Source organism: Myotis brandtii, unplaced genomic scaffold (genome assembly GCF_000412655.1).
Source record: "Myotis brandtii unplaced genomic scaffold, ASM41265v1 scaffold94, whole genome shotgun sequence".
Taxonomy (NCBI): Eukaryota; Metazoa; Chordata; class Mammalia; order Chiroptera; family Vespertilionidae; genus Myotis; species Myotis brandtii.
In genome coordinates, this window is record NW_005371876.1 from 1169501 (window position 1) to 1178753 (window position 9253).

Genomic DNA, 9253 nt, shown 5'->3' on the forward strand with positions numbered 1-9253 from the left:
TTATTAACTCCATTTTACAGAAGACACAACTGAGGCATACAGGGGCATCGTGCTTGCAAGAAAGTCAAGGCAGAGTCACGCACTCATTACAGATCATTGCATTTAAAAACAGCATCAGCATTCCTCTCCCAGCCCCTCAGTGACGGGGGTCCCAGAGGGGCTCAGACCTGGTCTTCCCACCTCTTGAACCCCAGAGGGAATTAACAGCCAACTCAGCCATGTCAGGGCTGCTTTTTAAAAATATATATTTTTTTATTGATTTCAGAGAGGAAGGAAGAGGGAGAGATAGAAACACCAATGATGAGAGAAAATCATTGATCGCTGCCTCCTGCAAGCCCCCCATTGGGGATTGAGCCCACAACCCGGGCCTGTGCCCTTGACTAGAATCAAACCTGTGACCTTTCAGTTCCCAGGCCGATGTTCTATCCACTGAGCCAAACCGGCTAGGGCAGGGCTGCTTTTTGAGCTTCCCCTTTTCCCTCCTAAATTCAACTTTTTCCTTTCTCCTTCTCAACCTTGAAGTCCTCCTGGCTAAGTCAGAGGGGTCACGAAAGCTTTATTAATGCTCATAACGTTGGGAGGGGCTCATACAGTATTTGTTCATAGAGAAAATAAAGGCAAAGGCTAGGCCTGCCTGGCTCATGTCCAGTCCAGCAGAATGCTTGGCACATAGCAAGTGCTCAAAAAAATTGTCCCAATAAATGAATGAATGTGGTAAGATCAGAATAGAAAACATCAGCACTCTCATGCAAACAAGATGTGCATGGTAATATTCGAGGGGAGCGATACAGTCTTGTTTCAACCTTATTTTCTTTGTCTGGAATATCCTCCCTCTGACCTGCCTGGGGAAAGGCTTTCTGTCATTCAGGGTCCATCTCAAATGCTTTTTTAAAAATCTCCTTTCATTGGATATAATCTCTCCCGTCCTTGACATCTCATAGTACTTAATTTCCCCCTGGCATTGGCTCTCTTCCACCTCAAAGTCTAGTTATTAGTTTGGAGACAGAATTGCATAGCAGTGAAGTAGAGTCTGGTCTCTGGTCTGGTGCCAGGCTGCACTGACTAGCTGTGTGACCTTGAGCAAATTACTTAACCTCTCTGTGTTTCATTGATCTCATCTCCAGAATAATGATTGTACCTATTTTAGAGGTTATTGTGAGGATTTGATGAGTTCCTATGAACTAATATATACGAATTAATATCATGTATAAAGCAAGTCCTGCTGTACAGTCTGCGCTACATGAAGTGTTAGTACTACTGCGGACCTGCCGGGCTGGGGAGGCAGGAGTGACATCTGACTCCGAGGAAAGGAGTTCAGGGCTTGGACGGAGTTCAAGCTCACAGCAATTGGTTGACCCTCTTCGTTGCATTTAGGCTCTAAGCAAACACATGGCCTGTGCCTGAGAGGCTGGGACCTGAGTCACTTTGGTCTGCGGCTTTCTGGTCCCTCTTCCAGAAGCTGAGCTCACTGCGCCTCCCAGTGGGAGCTGCAGACAGCTTCTCTGTCAGGGACAGACAAGTTCTCACCCAGCTCCTGCAGACCCTGGCAATGACACCTCCCCTTCACTGTCTGTATCCTAACCTCCTTCTGCACTAAACCTTCTCCCGTTCCCAATATGCCAGGCCTTTGTCACACTTTTTACCCCGAAGGTGCTCTCCCCTCTGCCTGGAATGTTCCATATCCTCCTTCCTCCCTCCTCCGTGCCCAGGAAGCATATACACTCATGCGGTATTTATAACAGTCTCTGGTGCTGATTCACAGCAGCTTCTGTTACAGGTTTGTGTATCTAGCAGGGGATCGCACATCAGTGATGTATAGCTGCCTCCTTCATGCCAATGCTTACATAGATCCCACTGTACAAATAGACCATGTTTTTAACCTAACACCCTCCTCCAGGAGAGAAAGTTGTTCCCAGTCTTCTGTCTTTTAAAATAGAAAGACCTTTGCAAGAGTTACACTCCTAACACTTGGCTGCAAACAGGTCTGTCAGGTGTTTCTGACTGAGGCAGCAGGTAAGTTGAAAGTGCAGGGTGCCTGGATGAGGAGAGTCCTGAGGGGTGGGGTGTACTGCCCAGGCCTCTCCTCTCTCGGGAGGTAGGTTATCAAACAATGCCAGGGGCTTGGCCTGACTGGGGTGGCTCAGTTGGTTGGAGCATCATCCTGTACATCAAAAGGTTGCCGGTTCAATTTCCCATCAGGCACATACCTAGGTTGCAGGCTTTGATCCCCGGGTTGGAGTGCATACAGGAGGCAACCTATCTCTCTCTCTCTCTCTCTCTCTCTCTCTCTCTCTCTCTCTCTCTCTCAATGTCAATTTAAAGAATATATCCTCAGGAGAGGATTTAAAAAGTCATTATTAACCTCTGTGGAATTACTATACTAGGACCTGTATTAGCGTACAGGATATACAGACCTTGTTAAGGTTCTGGAGAGGTTAAAATGAGCTTGAATGCACAGGTGGAAATATGGGAAGCATCTCCCCCTCTAAATAAAACTGGGTCTTCTTTGGATGGATCAGGCCAGTCAAGGAAATGTAACCTAGAAACACCACCTTGTGGCCACATACGGATTGTGGCCTGGAGGCTGAGCCCCGCTGAACCCCCTGCTGAAAACCTGCTCCAGACCCTTCCAGGCGCTGCTGGAAATGGAGCTCGGCTGGAGGGAGTTGGGTGCTGGGCCCTTAACAGGGCGCGTGAGCCGCCTGCTGCAATCTCCGCTGCAGGGAGCTCCGGATGCGGCAGCCCCAGGCCTAGGCCCTGAGAGCCCAGTGCCAGCGGTGACGCCCCTACAGCCAGCAGCCAGCAGGGCCACCCCTGAGCCGCTCAGCTTTGGCTGGGCCATGAGCTCCTGGCATCTATAGATGAATCCATGGACAGGAAGGGCACACACTGATTTTCTTAAAAAAGACTTCAGATGTTAAGCAACGAATTAGAGCCCAGGTTCTAATGAAGAACAAGTCATTTCCTAAGCTCAGGTCAGAGAGGCTTTCAGATATACCGAGCATTGGGCTTTGGCAGATGTTTTTCAAGCTTAAGCCCTAAATTCAAAGGGCTTGCTTTATTCATTTTTGTTTTTCACACTTTGGGAAGATTTTATGCTCAGATATGGCTGTCTTGTGAGAGTTTACTTAACCTTAACCATTTTATAGCAAAAACTTCACTCATTTAGAGAATGGGACTCTTAACAAATTATAAAGCAGGAAGGAGCCTTCTGGAAACAGATTCTTGTTCAAAACGTCACCGGGATACCAGCTCTCGTTCCTAGCACAGCTTGTGCGCACAGGGAGGATTTGCCTGTACCCTCTCTCTCTTGTCTTTTTTTAATCCTCACCCGAGGGTATGTTTTTACTGATTCTAGAAAATGGGTAAGTGGGAGAGAGAGAGAGAGAGAGCGAGAGAGAGAGATCAGTTGCCTCCTGCATGCCCCCTGACCAAGGATCAAACCCACAACCTTTTTGGTGCACAGGACAACACTCCCTACGTTCTTTACGTAAGATTCTCCCCCTTCTCAAGAGCCTGCTGTTCCATAAAGATACATAGAACACAGCACCAATGACGTCCCTGTCCTTCTGTCTTTAAGCTTCCCACACCTCCCAGCTCTAACAACGATGACAAGCACAAGGAAGCCGTTTAAACCAGCAGGTCTCTACGACAGCCCCATGTAAGCTGCTATATGCTTATTACTTTAATGCGCACTATGCCCTAAGAGAACGTCAGAAAAGGGAATAGTTAGCTTGTCAAGGATCACCATAGGAGAGCTGAATGTTCCCTTCTGCTCGGGAGGCTCTGGCATAGATTTCCCTTCCACTTATTTCCTTAGGATGGAAGTAAATCACTGGGCAGAACGGGAAACGGTGAGGCTCCCACATACATTACTTATTACTTTACTGCGCACTACACCCTAAGAGAACTCAGAAAAGGGAATAGTTAGCTTGTCAAGGATCACCGTAGGAGAGCTGAATGTTCCCATCTGCTCGGGAAGCTCTGACATAGATTTCCCTTCCACATATTCCCTTAGGATGGAAGTAAAACATTGGGCAGAACGGGAAACGGTGAGGCTCCCACATACATTTGCTTTATTGGGGCGTCTGTCATCAGAGGATTCATTCTGCAAGTGGCTAGAGTGCCCTTAGAATAAGAGGCAAAAGGACCTGGGGCCTCGGTATGTTTGCACATAAGATATTTGCACATTGTCAATTCCTCCTTTTCACCTTAGATTTACTATTTGGACGCTTCTGCCACCTTGTGGTCAAATCGCACCACGACCAAGCACAGAGCAGTGGGTCTGCTATTATATAACCTGGTGGACTTCTCTCTTGGACCAAAGCTGTTCAAGGGGCTGTTGATATATTCTTCCACCACGTTCACATACCAAGGTGGTATAAGAAACAGTACGGTATGTTTTGTTTTGTTTTGATTTGCTTTGTTTTGTTTGAAAAATAATATTTAAAAAAGAGTATGGACTGTTTGAAGATGTTTTTCCAAGTCTGTTGAGGAAAGACTACCAGTTCCTTCAGTACTTGGTAAAAGAAAGAAAAGGAAAGGGTTTCCAGCTACCAGGAAAACTAGGTTTCTGGTTTTGGCTTTGCTATAAATTTGATGTTGAGAAGTTTAACCACTCCCCAGTTCTTGTACTTAGTGGAGAGACTGAGCAAATCAAGATCATGTATATTCACCTAAAGGGGGCTGAAAAGAAAATACTGCTGACTCATATAGGTTGCTTTCTGGTAACTGACTGCCTATTACATCTCAAGAGAAACAAAGACATTAAGATCTTGGTGGATACAATGATATTGTAGACACACAATGAGTAGCTTACTGAAGTCTTGGTCTGTTTTACCTTGGAGACAATTTTGACCATTATACAGTTGATTATCTAGAACTTCACAAGATCAATAATGATTAATTATAACACACATTGTAAAACCTATTTTCATACAAGATGTAATTAAATTATGGCAGTAAAAATAACAAATACCAAAAGTAGTAGTTCTCTAGTTTATTGTATTTGTTTGTTTTATAGTGTATCCTGAACCAGAATATTGTCTGGTACAATAACCTCTTCTCTACCCTGTCTCTGGATTCATGATGTGGTTGTAGACTGGTGGGCAGGCCAGGGACTAACATCAGATACATCTGGGTGGGTATTTCCAGGTACATCTTCTTTCACATCCAAAACCCTGATGAGAGAGGGACTGTTGTCCTTGTTGTTATTGGGTTGTTGTTGTTGTTGTTTGTGGGGGGGGGACAAAATAGAGATTCAAAGAGGTTTAGTGATTCACCAGTTAAATAGTTAATGAGTAAAAGAGCTGGGATTTGAACTACAGATTAGGTGGCAGATGGGCAAAGATGTAACTCTAGGACTTTCATTGTATAATGGTCAGACCCAATATGGAGAACTCATTCAATGAGAAGGTAAAGAGCACCTGGCACAGCCCTGGCTGGTGTGGCTCAGTTGGTTGAAGGATCATCCAGTCAAGGCACATACCTTGGTTGTGGATTCCATCCCGGGTCCAGGTGTATATGGAAGGCAACCAATCGATGTCTCTCTCTCTCTCTCTCTCTCTTTCTCTCTCTCTCTCTCTCTCTCTCTCTCTCTCTCTTCCCTCCCCCTTCTCTTCTCTCTCTAAAAATCAATGAATATGTCCTCGGTGAGGAAATTTTAAAAAGTGCCTGGCACATAAATGTTCAGAAAATGCAACTTGCTTCTCCATGATATATATGAATGTCACCTGCTGATCAGATGTGCTTAGTTAAGCTGGAGTCAGACAGTGGCCACAATAGGTTGGCTAATACCTCCCTCTGAACCTGGTTAGAGTTGATCCCAGTTCTGACTTTGCGATGATGAGCCTTTAGACATAAGTCAGAAGGAAGGGTCTGAACTTCACCAGTCCTTGAAGACACCTTGACCCCACGACAGTCACTGCACGTGGAAACACCTTGTTCTGAATGTTCTGAGACCTCTCAGGTGTGAAGTGTGGTTGGAGGTCAGCAGGCAGAGCCCATATTCCCAAGCACTGCTTACTTCATCCTAAACAAAACAGACACCACAGTCCATGGAAGGAGCACAAACCTGAACCAAAGAAGGCAACAATCCCCGAGAAGGGTGACACAAATGCTATGCCCTAGCATCCACTGAGGCCTCTGTCTGGAGAGATGGGAGGGACTCTGCCTCCACAGTCCCTTGAATTTCATTTTAAAATACAGCTCAGGTCAATGACGATCGAAATCTATTTGTCATTAGACAGGATGATGCTATTGTAGGGCATGAATCCGGTTAGCTGAGAAAGCTGCAACCAATCCTGCAGGGACTAGAGACAGCTACAGCGTCTTTTCTTTCTTTCTCCTGAGCATGGAGGAGGGGATGGGGCAGAGGGGGAAGGCCTCACCACACTCTGGAGTCCTTGGCTGCTGCTAGAATTATTTTCCCATTCCGTCCTTTCCCCTTTCCTCTCTGCACAGGGAGAAAGAGGTCCCAGTCTCTGTTACAGTGCTGAGTAAGAGGAAGAGGTGACCAGTCCAACGGCTCAGCCAGGGCGCCACAGCTGCAGCCACGCAGGGCTCCTCCACCACAGCTCTGCATTCAAGGACCAAAGGGGCTAAGCTTGACTCATGATGCACTCAGGGTCGGGAGGAAGGAAGAGGGCAGCATTCCCCATAAGATGTTGCTGTTTCTGGCAGGAACCCTTACAGTATTTGGGTCTCAGCCTGATAGATGGAGGGGAGCTGACTTCAATAGAATTAAATCCTAGATTCAAAAGGAGAGGGAAATCAGGCATATCACACACACACACACACACACACACACACACACACACACACACACCCCCTTAGGAGTAGCAGGAAAGCATCCCTCAAGAGATCAGCCCAACCTGAGCCCATACTAAAGTGGATGCTTAAGTCATGATCCAATTCCAATTCTAACCTCTCTCTCTCTCTCTCTCTCTCTCTCTCTCACACACACACACACACACACACACACACACACCCATAAAATACTTGGAAGCCAATTATGTTGAAAATTGGTTCTAAGAGTTTCAGAGTCTTTGGTTTAGAATATAATTGTCAACTGTGAGAGAATACATTTCTGTTGTTTTAAGCATATATATCCTATATAATAAAAGGATAATATGCAAATTGACCCTAACAGGGGAATGACCAATCATTATAATGCGTACTGACCACCAGGAGGCAGATGCTCAATGCAGGAGCTGCCCCCGGGTGGTCAGTGCACTCCCACAGGGGGAGCTCTGCTCAGCCACAAGCCAGGCTGAGGGTTGTGAGCCCAGCAGAGGTGGCAGGAGCCTCTTCCGCCTCCACAGCAGCGCTAAGAATGTCCGACTGACGGCTTGGGCCCAGGGGAGTGGGCATAAGCCATCAGTCAGACATCCCTCAAGGGTTTCCTGGGCTGCCAGAGGGATGTCTGACTGACAGCTTAGGCCAGCCGTGGGCAAACTACGGCCCGCGGGCCGGATCCAGCCCGTTTGAAATGAATAAAACTAAAAAAAAAAGACTGTACCCTTTTATGTAATGATGTTTACTTTGAATTTATATTAGTTCACACAAATACTCCATCCATGCTTTTGTTCTGGCCCTCCGGTCTAGTTTAAGAACCCATTGTGGCCCTCGAGTCAAAAAGTTTGCCCACCCCTGGCTTAGGCCCACTCCAAAGCTGGCCTGCTCCCCTGGGGAGCGGGCCTAAGCCAGCTGGTGGACATCTCTCAAGGGGTCCCAGACTGCAAGAGGGCGCAGGCCTGGCTGAGGGCGCAAGAGTGCATGAATTTTGGTGCACCGGGTCTCTAATATATATATAATTGTAGTCTAATTTGTTCAGAAATAAATTCTGTCTCCCCAGTAAGATTATAAGTCATTTTAGGTCAAAGGGCAGTTTGAGTTCCATTCACAGAATTGACAAAGGCTTTTGAAATGCCCAACTGAGCCTCAGATTTCATTCTGAAGTTTATAAGGAGCTATTACCACTCATTTATAAGGATGACATTTTTTAAAATATATTTTTGTTTATTTCAGAGAGGAAGGGAGAAGGAGAGAGAGATGGAAACATCAATGGTGAGAAAGGATCATTGATTGGCTGCCTCCTGCATGCCCTCTACTGGGGATAAAGCCCACAACCCTGGCATGTGCCCTTTACTGGAATCGAACCTGGGACCCTTCAGTCCGCAGACTGACATTCTATCCACTGAGCCAAACCAGCTAGGGCAGGGATGACATTATTAAAAGTTAATATGAATGTCCCATGGATGGGATGAGAAGGATGGTATTAGAGAGAACTGTGAGAACAAGAATTTGGACTTTAGAAGGTTCACAGAACTCCTGAAGTCTACCAAAAGTTTGTGTGTATGTGCACAATTATACTTCTCTGAGGTAAAAGAGATTCATAAATTCTAATGAAATCTCAAAGAAGTCTGTGCACACAGTAAAATTTAAAGGCCACAAAATAAAAACCTAAACTGGGTAAAAATACAAAGAAGAGGATCAATACAAATGTTTACTTGGGTTTTTTGTAAATTAACAGAACTTAGTGACTGATTATTTACAGGCAATAAGGAAAGGAATGAGTGAAGGATAATGAAAGGGTTTCAAATTTGACTGTCTTGTAATGCTATTATCAGAAATAGGGAAGAAGGCGAGGGATCAGGAACCTGTTGAATTGGTGATAACAAAGAAATATTGAAGAGGAAAACTTTTGTTGTAGGGAGAAAGAAATGAATCTTGCTGGAGGTATCATTTCATGTCATCTGTGTAGAGATGTTATAGGGAGGCTTGAAAAGGAAATGCCTTCTAACTAGAAAGAGACAGGGAGAGTGTAGGATTCCAAGAGTCAAGAGAACTTGGGGATTAAAGAAACAATGAGGAAGCAGATGCATTTGAGATCAAGGGCATTGCTGGCCTCAAGAAAACACCACCAAAACAACCTGTTGATGAAGCAAAGCTGAGTTCATTGGTGAGCGAGAACACCACTTAATCTCAGGAGGGTAGGCCAAGTTAGAATACATATCAGATTTAGGGTTTGGTTTAAGGTGGGTCTTTCAATGCTGGGTCTGGTTAGGACTTATAAGAATCATGATATAGTAGTTAGGATTGGTGGACACTGAAAGGTGAAGACTTTCAGGTGAGGGTTTTGAAGAGACTTTGTAGAGTAAGTGCTTGTTTGATGCTATCTGTTGAAAAACGCAATAGTCTGATGTTCGTTTAAGTGGGTTTTCTCAAGAAGTCCCTGAAATGAATAATAAAG